The 14020-nt window shown below is 37.3% G+C and overlaps 1 long non-coding RNA gene across 3 annotated transcripts in view; it reads right to left on the bottom strand.

Moving 5' to 3' along the window:
• Positions 1 to 4734: 4734 nt before the first annotated feature.
• LOC123334995 overlaps positions 4735 to 14020 on the bottom strand; it is a 63830-nt gene continuing 54544 nt past the window's right edge. For 2 of the 3 annotated variants that reach the window (XR_006553189.1, XR_006553188.1), the window contains one exon: positions 5598 to 5918. This is a non-coding gene — a long non-coding RNA (uncharacterized LOC123334995). Of the gene's footprint in view, positions 4968 to 5597; positions 5919 to 14020 lie in introns of those variants that run through there. The other variant, XR_006553190.1, reaches the window with a different exon arrangement.

Genomic DNA, 14020 nt, shown 5'->3' on the forward strand with positions numbered 1-14020 from the left:
TGCTTCTATTTCTGTCACCATGTCAACTTCATGGGCAATCAAACCCATCAAGATTATCTTCATGCATCCTTCCTACCTTTTAAAGATAATTGTGTAGTCTTCCATGTGTTTCCGAATTCCTTATTTTCAGTTACTTTAGCATGAGTTTGTTCATATCACCATCCTCAGCCATGATTCGCTGATTCACTGAATAGGACCAACCCTCTGTCACCTTTGATCACCTAAGTGCTGCATGTGGTAAAGATGATCCAGAACACAGTGGTCTGAACTCACCAAATCCTTGGAACACTTGTATTTATTAGTACTCACTGAGAGTTGGAGGAACTATAATTTGTATACCTGTGGCTGATTCATGTTGAGGTTTGACAGAAAACAAAAAAAAATTTGTAAAGCAATTATCCTTCAATTAAAAAAATAAATAAATCAAATAATAATAAAATGCTTTGTAAATGAAAAAAAAAAAAAAAAAGATTTGGAAGAACCATACAATGATTATGGTTAGTTTTATGTGTGTGTCTGGCTGGGCCCAAGATGGTTTCTAGGGTCTTTGTCCATTTTCCTACAAACTCAATGGGATACATACTCCAGGAGAATCTTCCTCCACTTCCAAGTTATCAGAATTTGCCAGTTTTGAGTCCCATTCCTTGATATTCAGTTAAACATTATTTATGGGTACACTTTCAGTGTGCTTCTGGATGAGATTTTTTTTTTCAAATAAAGTTTTAACTTCAAAATGTAAAACTTTATTACATTTCTAATGAGGTCCTTTTCATGATATATTTAGGACCAAGTACATCATAGTGAAGTCCTTCGATTAATCTGGTTTCCATTCTCACTCAATAGATTGACCCTTGTCTCCCTTCCCCATTCCAGTTTGAGGCCCTTGGTGTAACAAAGAAAATAGTAGTAGCTGGAGAGATGGGTGGTGGTGGTTTAGTTGGTAACTCAGGTCCGACTCTTGCGACCCCGTGAACTGTAGCCCACCAGGCTCCTCTATCCATGGGATTCTCTAGGCAAGACTACTGGAGTGGGTTGCAATTTTCTTCTCCAGGGGATCTTCCTGACCCAGGGATCAAACCCTTGTCTCCTATATGGCAGGAGGATTCTTTACTGCTGAGCCACCAGGGAAGCTCCTATCTAAAATTCCCCAGCACAGAGAACAGAGAGGAAGTCTCCTTCTCAGAGCCTTCTCTAGGTTAGCAGAAGAAGAGAACACAGATGTTTCCATAAGCGCAAGGTAGTCTGTATCTCCCGGACCCAGGGGGAACCCCAAGGCATTTCCCTACCTCACCCCATTCTCTCTTCACCCTGGTCAAAATTTTGATCCTACAGATTACCCCATTACCTGACCTTAGCCCTCACTTTTTCCTCTAAGCAGCTTGAATACACATGGCCCTCTCCAATGTGGATGGGCCTCATCCAATCCATTGAAGAGTAAAAAAAGCTAAGAAAGAAAGAATTCTTTCTTTCTGACAATCTTTGAGCCAGGACCTAGGTTTTCTCCAGCTTTCAGATTCAGACTCAAATTGGAACTTAACTGCCAGCTCTCCTGGTTTTGTAGGCCCTTGGATCTGCCCTGGAACTGACATCATCAGTTTTCATGGTCTCCAGCTTGCTTACTGCACATCTTGGACTTCTCAGCTTTGTACTCGCATGATCCAATTCCTTATAATAAATCATATGTATACAACACGTAATTACAGAGTGCCTACCAAGAGCCTGACACTGTTCTAAGCAGTAGTAGACAGAATCGGTATTAGCTGGGATAGAAGCTTACCTTATATTCACATCATTGAACTGAGGAGGTTGTCAGCCAGCTTCCTTTGTAACCTCTGGTGAAGCACTAGCCATTCATTCATTTGATCAACATGCACATTGTTAAATATCTATTATTAGATACTCTCCTAGCTGCTGAAGAAACACCCTTAATTTCATGGAGTTCAAAATGTAATGGGGGAGGTAGGCAGCAAACAGGAAAAATAAAATGCATAGTTGCTAAGAAATAACTTTCCATGTGTCCCTCACATTTCCACACAACTTGTGATCAGACGTACTGACTGCCTTTGTTCTGGGCTATTTTCTCTAGGATGTTTATGTAGAAAGGAGACTTGGAAGAAAGAGTTTCTTGTTCCAGAGTGAGGTTGGGCTTTCTTACAGCCTTAGATAAAATGACAGTGATAGCCTTTGGGGATGACTGTGACGAAAAGTCATTACAAAGTTTTCAGCGAAGGAGTGACATAATTTGATTTGCAATTTGAAGAATCACTTTGACTTCTGGGTTGAAAAGAGTTCAAAGGGGACCAGAGCAGAAGGAGAGAGTCATGAAATTGAAAGATGAGGCAGAGGAGTATATAGCTGGAAATGAGTGATTCCCTGATTTAAACAAGAGCGGTCAAAGACCGATGTTCTTTGAATAAAAGCATTTGTTTCATATTTAAAACCCTAAATAGTGTGCTAATTTTCTCAGTAGCATTCTTTTTTAGTTCACTGAACTATAATTGTATAACCTTAATTAGTGCTAAGAATCTATTAGGCAATAAAAATTTCCTTTCCAGTTACAGAGGAGCACATGTCCTAAATGAGAAATTAAGAAAAAATTAATTGCGATTATGCCAAGTTAGGATCAATTAATTGATAACTTGTCACAGACACTGAGAATTTTAATGTTTCCTGATGCATCATGAAGCAAATAAAACCTGGGCTGAGTTGTTTATTTTTTTCCAGTAAGACATGTCAGTACATAAACTCCTCTGTTTGGAGGAAGACTTTACCATTTCAGAGTAAAAGTCAAGGCTAGGGTGGAGATAGTCATGGGTATCCGAACTACTGTTTTCCAGGAATTATTTTTTTCTCTCTAAGCCAGTCATCTCAATATTTTTGAGATAAAATCTTGCAAAGAACTCTAGCTCGTTCATGACATGATTAATCTCATATTCTCTGGTAATATAATAAACCTCATATAAAGAATAAAGGAGGAAGGAAGAATTGTCATGGCAAGGAAACAATGCAAACCCTCGGTAAAATTAGGAAAAAAAGAGAAATCTATTATTCTTAGAAAATCCATTTTTAAAGAGTTCATCATCACCCATCTCTTTTTAGTGCCTTAGGAAGATACATTTCCTGATCAGGTGACATCATTCAGGCCCATCCATTGAGAAACTGCGGTCAACCCCCACTCCCCCAGTGAATATATTCTATTCCCCAAACTAGACAGTGTTATGAATTCTTGATAAACTACTCTTTGAAACAGCCCCAGATAACTCATGGGTGATTTAACTATCCATCTATCATCCATCCATCCATATATCATTGCAACAAATATTAATTTAGCATTCTGTTCTGGGGATACAGTAATTTATCTGGAAAATTCAGAGATGTCTAAAATATGATTTTGAAGAGAAAATCTACATGCCAAGAAAGAACACATTTTGTGGTTAATTCACTGTTTATAGTGCAATGATAAAGGTTCTAACATAGAACCATGGGAAATGGAAGAAACAATCATGATGATGGTGGACAAAGGACTATTGAATCGTGCATTTAAAAGTGAGTGGGGTTTATTCAGGAAAAGAGGTAAAGGCAGGAGCAAGATCATCACAAGACAATTTCCTCTATCAATCTGACTATGTACTTTAAGAGTGAAATCTTTAATTACCCCCTAAGATAGATGATTCATGTATTGTTACTGAAATCCATGCCAGAGGATTTGTTAAGTAGTGTAGTAAGTATAAGAGATAGTTCTTCATTTGCAAAATGAGTGATATTGAAGACACGTGATTGGTTAGAAAGACTTTGCAGACGCTCATCCATGGTGTGATTGGAAGATTAAGAATCCAGCCCATCTGGCAGTATATCCCTTCACTCCACAGAGATTCTGTCCTGATTCAACTACAAACTTGTTCAGAATCCATTTGCTTGTATGAAATCTAAATGCACACAGACCAATTTATAGGGATGGAGAAAACAGAGTTGTTTTGAGAGGGGAACTGACTGGAAAAAAGTATCAGGTTGCTTTTTCTAGGGAGTAGAGAAGGAAAACATACCAAATCTTATTTGTAACAGTGGTTACATGGGTATATAAAATTGTCACAATGCAATAAACTAATGCTTATGATTGTATTTTAATTATATCTTAATAGTCATAAAAAATAAGAAAAACAATAACATTGCATCCTCCTCAAAGTAAACTTTTCATGCATGGCACCAGTCAGAAGGTTTAAGGATAGATGTTTCCCTATACTATAAGAACAGAGTCTCTGACAGTTTGTGTGACAACTCACTAATAAATGCAGGTAACTTGGGCAGACTTTGGTCTCAAGTTTGCTTTCATTGTAACTAACCATCTGGCTATTAGTTCATAGAGATGCTGGCAGAAAATCAGTACCTACCCTTAACTCTGACATTTACCAAAAAAACCCCGACATTTGCTAAACAGCTAAATTGGCTTAGGTAAATTTGCAACCCTGAATAATAGTGATTCTCTAGGTGGAAATTTGAAGTCAAGATAAACAGGGAGGGCAGCACACAGGCGAAGGCAGGATTTGAAGGGAATCTGTTGTTCGCATCTCTCTAACAGCTAGGCAGCCAATTTTGCAGATATGCAGAGCTCTCTTTGGAACAAGTACCATGGCCCACATATCTTCTATCCCCACAAGGCCTTATATTGTCTGGCACTGAATATTTAAACACTTGCACTGAAGTAAGGGAGAAATAAACACAGAAAAGTTTATTTCAGTTATGTATTTGTTAATTTGTCAAACCAGAAAGAAAGTTGTAAACCCAAAAGAAAACAAACCAAAAAGGAAGGAGATCCATAAAATTATTGACAATAAGAAATGGACAAGTATTGGGCCACAAGAATCTTAAACTCTGTCCCCGACATGCTCCCTCATACCCTGTATCTTCTCTTCTCGAAGTTCTTTCTCTCACCCCGTAGAAACAATGACCTTGATTTTGAAACTCCTGTTCTGAAGGAAGCCAATAAGAAAACTCATCATAAATGAGACTTACTCTGTGCTTGTCCTGGCAAATAAGTCAGGCTCGGTTTTCTTAAAATATCTTAAACGGTTTCTAAAAATAATGTGATCTAGAACTGAAGGGCAATACCTGTGTTATATTTTCAGTTTTATTCATATATTTTGAAATTTGGTAGTTTGCACCTTATTGCTCCCCAGTGACAATAAAATAATTTAGCCTTGATTGAGTGCATTTTGTAGTGAATCTGATATCTCTGAGGTGATATATTTCTTTTTTTTTTTTTTACTAAATAGGAAAAAATTAACACACAACTGCAGCTTGAATGCTTTTATGATGAATGAAAAGATACCAACCCTGGACAACTAGTATTCCCTAAAGAATGGGAACTTGGGAGGATAGTAACAAAATAATTTTTCTCACATTCATTTTTAAAATGTCAATACACAGTGAGCTTTGATTATAAGGCCAAGGGGCAGGAAGATGGGTAATAATTCTTCTGACCTTTTAACAGACCAGTTGCATCTGATGTGAATTTACATTTATCCTTCCAGATGCATAACACTTGTGACCCCTGAAAAAATTAGCTTACTGCTGGAACATCTCATTTTTTTTTTTTATAATGTATATGATTCTGGAATGTCCATTGAGCACCATGTATACAGCATGCCTAACACAAGCTTCACTATTGTGCAATCTGTTCTACTACACCGTGTACCTCAGGGATTTTGCTTACATATTCTAGAATGTTATTTAACCTAAAGATAAACAAAACTCTTTAAAAGAGAGTACAGAGGCTGCATTCTGAGGCTCAGGTCTTACTTTGTTCTTGGGTACAACTCAACCCACAGAAAGATTATTCACACCCACTCAGAGGTCCCAGCTGCACGCCCACCACCAGGTACGTGTCCGCCCAAAATGGCCTCTTTGTCAAACAGCAGGGCCTGGAAAGGAGGAACAGTACGTTCAGTCATTCTGCAACCACTGGGTAAAAAGTTCACCTCTAGTCCATGTTGAAAAATGTCAGTAACTATTCTATACAGTTGTGAAAGCCAGCGCAAATGAAACATTGCTGGAGAAGAGAAACGTTGCACAGCTTAGAATTCTCCATTTAATTTTTGAGATTTCCTTGTGTGAAAATTATTAGCTTGATATTCCAGCCTTTGTTTGCAGAAGCATTCTGTTGTCAGTTTAGAAAATGTTTTCTATGAATAACTGGCCTAATAAGCTTGCACAAACTGTATCAAAAACATTAGCAAAGACTTGAACTATAACAAATATATATATATATATATATATTCATGTGTTATACTAGGCAACAGTTTTACAAGCAAAAATGAATAGTTTTTAAGTATTTTGCTGCAAAATCTGGTCTAAACTGAGCCTACTGTGGAATAAAATGACTGGATCATATTTTCTGAACTCCAAATTAGGAATATCAGGCTACATGAGCTGATGAGCATATAGAAAGATGATACGATAGAATATTTTAAGTCAAGTGTCTCAGCCAGAATATTACTAACATTTGCTCCTGGATACTTCCTGGTTGTAAGGGAACGTCCTGTGTATTGAAGCACATTCATCAGCATCTCCTGCCTCTACCCACAAGACGCCAGTAGCACCAACTTCCCCATTCCCAAGTTGTATCAGTTAAAATGCTCCCAGACATTGTCCCCTGCAGAGGGCAGGGGAGGTCAAAACACTCTATATTGAGAATCCCTGTTTTAAATCAAGACAGTTCTACAAAATCCTGAACATGTGGTAACGAATTTAACCCTAAAAATTAAAAAAAAAAAAAAACCTCATGTATTAACACAAAACAATGTCACAAGCACACATAATTCTTTTTGGCTTAAAGATATTAGCCATTATCAATAGGCAATTAATTGCCTAAAATTTCCCCAATATATTTGATTTAAATAATGGGGTCCTATGGAGTTGGCCACCTCATGTAAAGAGTTGACTCACTGGAAAAGACTCTGATGCTGGGAGGGATTGGGGGCAAGAGGAGAAGGGGACGACAGAGGATCAGATGGCTGCATGGCATCACCGACTCGATGGACGTGAGTCTGAGTGAACTCCGGGAGTTGGTGATGGACAGGGAGGCCTTGCGTGCTGCGATTCATGGGGTCGCAAAGAGTCGGACACGACTGAGCGACTGATCTGATCTGATTTATCTTGATGGATTTTTATTTTTCATGGGTTTCCCTATTGTTCTTTGTGTGTGTGTTAATAAACATGAATATTTATAAAAGAGACATTCTTCTCAACTTTCCACTTAATCTTACCGAGAAAATGAAATCTGATTAAATATTGAGTCTCACTCAATCCTCTGAAACCATCAGTAGTACTGGACTTGGAAAATGTAATTTACATTGTTCCAAATACGAAAGTAACTTTGTAAAATGTGCTTTCTCGAACAAATGACAATTAATCACCACCATATTGCATGAAACTATTCTACATATTTTAGTTCAATTTCCAGCCTCACAACGTGCTTTTTTGTTGCTGCCGTCATTTAATTTCTAGGTTTATAACTGATGCTATTTACGATCCTGAGGTTCTCTCTAAACCCTCCCCTCCTCTGCACATTCAGTATCAGTGCAACTTAACGTAGCACCTAAGTAGTGGAGGGAAAGAATGAAGGAAATTTACAAAAAGGAATACAAATCAAGCAGAATATTACAATATTTTCTTCATCCCCTGGGTAGGAAAGCTGTTGTGATCAGCAAGACTTTGTCCCAGCACAGCCTTCATAAGATGAGAAGAAAGTCCCCACACCCCACCCTCATGTGGTACCCCCCGAGCCTGGCAAAAGTCCCAAGTCCTGAGAGAGGCTGGTGAACTGAGGACTGGGTGCATTTTCTCAATGAGAAGTTCCCTCTTAAGCATCCTTTCATAAATGTTTCTTGTGATTTTCTTATATAGGGGAATTCAGATGCTGCCCAAACTTTAATGAAATATTTATCATACACAGCCTGCCTCTTGGCTTAGCAGAGAAAGAAAAGGCTTGAATTTCTTGTTTTGCACCATCATGGCTGACCTGCAGGAAAAGACTGACTCACTTCCAGTATGTTCTCAGGAGATGGAAGGCCTGAGGCCACAGAATAAACACACATCCCCTGTACTCATGAACTTCTCAACCTGTTAACTTTCATCAGCAAAGCAAATGTTATTTCATTTCTGCACCCAAACAAGAGAGGACTTTAGCAGTTGGGTACATCCATTTTACTGTTGTCTGTCACTGCACTTACTAGTACAGGGTGTGTTTCCTATTGTTGTGATTCATGAACATAAATCTTATCATATCTGATACATAAAAATTGAGTGGAAATATTAAAGGTGCTGGTAAGAAGAATTACTTCTTACTAAAAATAAAGATCATAAAATCATTGAAAGTTGCAATAAATGGTGATAGGTAGAAAGTGAAATATTCAAAATCAGGAATAATTCTGAAAGACAAAAAGGGTTCACATATAGTATGAGAAAAGTATTGTGTCTATGCAATCTTCAAAATGAGTAAGAAACAGTGATTCCTGGAATTTAGAAATAGTGTCTGTGAGCTCAATGCTAATTCAGGAAAGGTCTAGGGGTTTGCATAATTTTATATGGTCCTTGCAATGAATAGATTTAAACATGGCTTTAAATATTATCAGTTCTTTAAACTCTTTTGTATTAGACTTGCTGTAAGCATCTGCAACTCCCTCTCATGTCTTTGACCTCATAGTTTGAATACAATTTTATTCTTGGAGAAAGATTTTGTTTTTATTTGCTTTGGTGGTCCAAGTGCATTCAGAGTCAAAGAATATACGACTGGTAATAATCAGCTTATTAGCCTACTCTCTGGATTTCCAGATTCCATTACCAATAGGACTATGCCTCCAGCCATGCAAACTCAGAACACTTTGAGGTCATTCATGTTTAAAGAAAGAGAAAGTAAAAAGAACTACTAATGTGAGTACTTTTCAAACTTTATTTACCCTGTTGTGTTGGCTTAACTGGTCTGGCCTCAATTTCTGTGTACAGACATTAGGACACAGTTTATATTCAGATTACTATGTTCTCACAAATACTTCATCTCTGAGTTCAGTATTCTGTGGTTTCTAATTTGAAACGTTAGCTACAAACAAATTGAGTACATTTATAAAATTCTTTGCAGCTAAGTAAATCTCTTTCTTCTCTTTTACTTTAATGACTGTACTTAATCAGTTGTCAAATTATTTAGATTTTTACCTCTGAAACATCTTTATAATATTCCCTAACTTGTACTTCAACTGTTTCTTCTGAAAATTATTTTTCTTGTGGCCTAACCAAGTTTCCATGCCCCTCATCACTGCCCACTTCTTTCCTATGTTCAGGTGTCAGTTTAAATTCACACACAGCTCTGATCCTACTAAATTCCTACTAAAATATGTGAAGGCTTCCAATTTCTAATGACATTAATTACAGACTCTCCTGCTCATTCCATGGCTGCTAACAATATTACTGCCACGTCATCCTTCCCATTACTCCAGTTTCATCCCTCAGTTCTTTCTGCAGGTTCTCTGGTCACCAGATAAATGGAAGATCTCAGTACATATGATTCTCCTGCTTGGAATTTCCTGGATGTCTATTTCCACCTATCAAAACATTACCCATATTTCCAAATTCATCTTAAATGCCTTGTCTACTTTCTTAATTTCTCCCAAGTGGAGGTGACTGCTCTCTGAGTTGTGAGATGACCAGTCCCTATAGAACTTTCTTTGTACTGTTCTATGGCATTAACCTCACACACACCACCTTGTCCTCTATAGTGTGTGCCCCCTAACTAATGCCATACACTAGGCCATCAACTCCTTAAATGTAGCAATTAAAATGTATTCATCTTTGGGTATGAATGCCTGGCACTTACATACTTAGTGAATATTTGTACAGTTAAAAATTAAGAAATAAAAATTAGGGTCAGGAACTTGAAGAAACATGTAAGTATTCATTTATCCATTTAATATATTTTGAATGTGTGTGTGTGTGTGTGTATATATATATGTATAATATATATATATGTAAATCTCAGTTGCCAGAACTCTTCTATGATACATTTCAATCAGCACTACAGCTTTTCCAAGATGGAAGAAATTAATATTACAGATTTGCCAATAACAGACAAAGAAAATAAGCCAACTCTACTTTTAGAAAAATCTACAACATCGTTTTCACCAAGTCTGGCAGATATAATTTCTCCTAATTCTAAAATATGTAAATGAAATTAAATCTCCCTATGTGCTAATTTAAGCATTATTTCTGTACAAAAACCACAGTATAAGGATGTAAGTTCTCACTTTCTAGGATATACTTGATGCAAAATAAACATAGCTCACAGCTGACAGCTGACAGTTTTGTATGATCCATGTTGGAAAAACTCTGTAAAAGTAGATCAGCTAGCACCGCAATTGTAGGTAACGGTAAATTTACACCAAAGTAACAGTAGGCATGCAGACGAGCAGATCTTTGCAAAAATCATTTTATTGCACTATTTTTTACTAGCATATGTGTGAATTACTTAAATTAAGTTATCAATCACCAAAAATTAGTATAGTTGTGCATATGTTCCCAAACATACATCTGACTACATGCAAATTTTTTAAATGAAAGTTTGTTGACGATTGACTACTGAGTGAAATGGAGACTGGGTTGTGAGTTCTAGGTCCAACTGTTCCTGGCTAGGCTTTATTTACTAGCAGTAAAACCTTTAGTCAAATCAATTAACTTTCACAGATTTAATTTACTGAGGTGAAAAATCACAGGATCAAAATTAGCTTTGAGGGACTTCTGCCATCTTGGAAAAGAGATTTTTAGAAGATGGATTAGATTTACTCCCCTGACTGAAAAAAAAAACCCCAAAACCAGACAATATATTTGAAGCAATGAATTTAAGGGCCCTGGTCACCAGGCAAAGAAAAATAGTGGTCCCTGAGGATGGAAAATAAAAGAAGTGATCCTCATAATTGCGTAGATTATCACCTCAAGAGAGTTTCCAGATGGTTTATAGGGAGGTAGGAATCCAGGTGGAACTTGCTGGGCTCCCTGAGGTGAAAAGATGAAGCTGAGGGTCTGAAGAGACCAAGAGGGTATAGTTTCAAGACAGAGTACTGAAAAGAAATGAATCGCACAGAAAAAGAACACTGGAGATCTGCAGAAGGTCACTCTTGATAATCCTTAGAGTTTAGATCAGTGAGTGCATGTGAAGAAACTGCCCACAGACAGGGACAGAACCACCTGTAAGGGTGAGAAAGAACAGTTCCTAAAACTCAGGCAAGACACGGAATAGTGCCTGTTCCCACCAGCCAGACTAGATACCAATGAAACAATATCCAAGTCTTTGATAGAATCCATAAAAGCAATAAACATCTAGGTATATTGGTCTGGAAAAAAAAAAGACAAAATTATCAATATTAGCAATTAGAAAGATAACATCACCAAAGATTCTATATATACTTAAAAACAAAACAATATTACTAACAGTTTCATGCAAATAAATATGACAACATTGATGAAATAAACAAATTTCTTGAAGATATAAGCCACCTACTTTCATTCAAGAAGAAAAGAGATAACAGAAATAATCCCATATCTAGTTAGGAAATTGAATTTGTAAATTAAAAAAACCTTCATATACAGAAAACTCCAGGCCCAGAAGTCTTTCCTGGTGAATTCTACCAAATATGTAGGGAAGAATTCATCCCAATTTTACTTTAACCCTGAGGTACCATTTCACACCAGTCAGAATGGCTGCAATCCAAAAGTCTACAAGTAATAAATGCTGGAGAGGGTGTGGAGAAAAGGGAACCCTCTTACACTGTTGGTGGGAATGCAAACTAGTACAGCCACTATGGAGAACAGTGTGGAGATTCCTTAAAAAACTGGAAATAGACATGCCTTATGATCCAGCAATCCCACTGCTGGGCATACACACTGAGAAAACCAGAAGGGAAAGAGACACGAGTACCCCAATGTTCATCGCAGCACTGTTTATAATAGCCAGGACATGGAAGCAACCTAGATGTCCATCAGCAGATGAATGGATAAGAAAGCTGTGGTACATATACACAATGGAGTATTATTCAGCCATTAAAAAGAATACATTTGAATCAGTTCTAATGAGGTGGATGAAACTGGAGCCTATTATACAGAGTGAAGTAAGCCAGAAAGAAAAACACCAATACAGTATACTAACGCATATATATGGAATTTAGAAAGATGGTAACAATAACCCTGTGTACGAGACAGCAAAAGAGACACTGATGTATAGAACAGTCTTATGGACTCTGTGGGAGAGGGAGAGGGTGGGAAGATTTGGGAGAATGGCATTGAAACATGTAAAATATCATGTATGAAATGAGTTGCCAGTCCAGGTTCGATGCACGATACTGGATGCTTGGGGCTGGTGCACTGGGACGACCCAGAGGGATGGAATGGGGAGGGAGGAGGGAAGAGGGTTCAGGATGGGGAACACATGTATACCTGTGGTGGATTCATTTTGATATTTGGCAAATCTAATACAGTTATGTAAAGTTTAAAAATAAAATAAAATTTAAAAAAAAAAAAAAAAAAAAAAGCAGAGTGCCAAAGAATTGATGCTTTTGAACTGTGGTGTTGGAGAAGACTCTTGAGAGTCCCTTGGACTGCAAGGAGATCAAACCAGTCCATTCTAAAGGAAATCAGTCCTGAATATTCATTGGAAGGACAGATGCTGAAGCTCCAATACTTTGGCCACCTGATGCAAAGAACTGACTCATTGGAAAAGACTCTGATGCTAGGAAAGATTGAAAGTGGAAGGAGAAGAGGACAACAGAGGATGAGATGGTTGGATGGCATCACCAACTCGATGGACATGAGCTTGAGCAAGCTCCAGGAGTGCTGCAGTCCATGGGGTTGCAAAGAGTCAGACATGACTGAGCAACTGAACTGACTGTGTATACATACCACATTTTCTTTATGGGGGTAAGCCCCTTTGGACATTGGTCTTGGCAATGATTTTTTAAAAATTGACACCAAAAGCAATGGCAACTAAAGCAAAAATAAACAAGTGGAACTACAAACGAAAAGCTTTTGCACAGCAAAGGAAACCATCATTGTAATGAAAAAGCAACCTAATAATGAATATGAGAAGGTATTTGCAAACCACATAACCAATAAAGGGTTAATATGCAAAATATACAAGGGACTCATACAACTCAATAGCAAAACTGACAAATAACCCAATTAAGATATGGGCAAAGAACCTGAATATACAATTTTCCTAGAAAGCTTACAAAAAGCCAATAGTACATGAAAAGGTACTAAGCATCACTAATCATCAGGAAAATGTAAATCAAAATCACAATGAGACATTGCTTAACCCCTCCTAGGATTATTATCAAACAGACAAGAGACAACAAATGCTGGCAAGAATGTCCAGGAAAGGGAACACTCTTGGTAGAAATATAGACTGGTACAGCCACTACAGAAAGCAGAATGGAGATTGCTTGGGGGAAAAAAATGGGGGGGGGGGGGAGAAACCTACCACAGGATTCAGAAATCCTACTACTGAGTGTATTCCTGAAAGAAACAAAATCATTATCTCTAAGAGATATCTGCATTCCCATGTTAGCTGCAACAGTATTCAAAATTGCCAAGGTATGGACAATTGATTTTTAACAAAGTTTGCAAAGGTGGAAAAAGGACAATCTTTTCAACAAATAGTGACAGAAGCAATGAAAACCCATATGCAAAAGCATAAACATTGATTCCTACTCACACTATAAGAAAAATTAACTCAAGATGGATCACAGCACTAAATGTAAAACTTAAAAAACTATAAAACTTTTAGAAGAAAATTGAATAGAAAATCTGTATGACCTTGGGTTAGAAACCAATTCTTTAGACACTGCAAGTATATCCATAAGAGGAAAAAAAAAAAATAACATAGACTTTACCAAAATTAGATTACTCTCCAAATGACTTTCTTAAGAGTATGAAAAGACAAGCCACAGATGGGAAAAATATTTTCAAAGCATATTTCTGATAA

Source organism: Bubalus bubalis, chromosome 9 (genome assembly GCF_019923935.1).
Source record: "Bubalus bubalis isolate 160015118507 breed Murrah chromosome 9, NDDB_SH_1, whole genome shotgun sequence".
In the NCBI taxonomy this organism is placed as follows: Eukaryota; Metazoa; Chordata; class Mammalia; order Artiodactyla; family Bovidae; genus Bubalus; species Bubalus bubalis.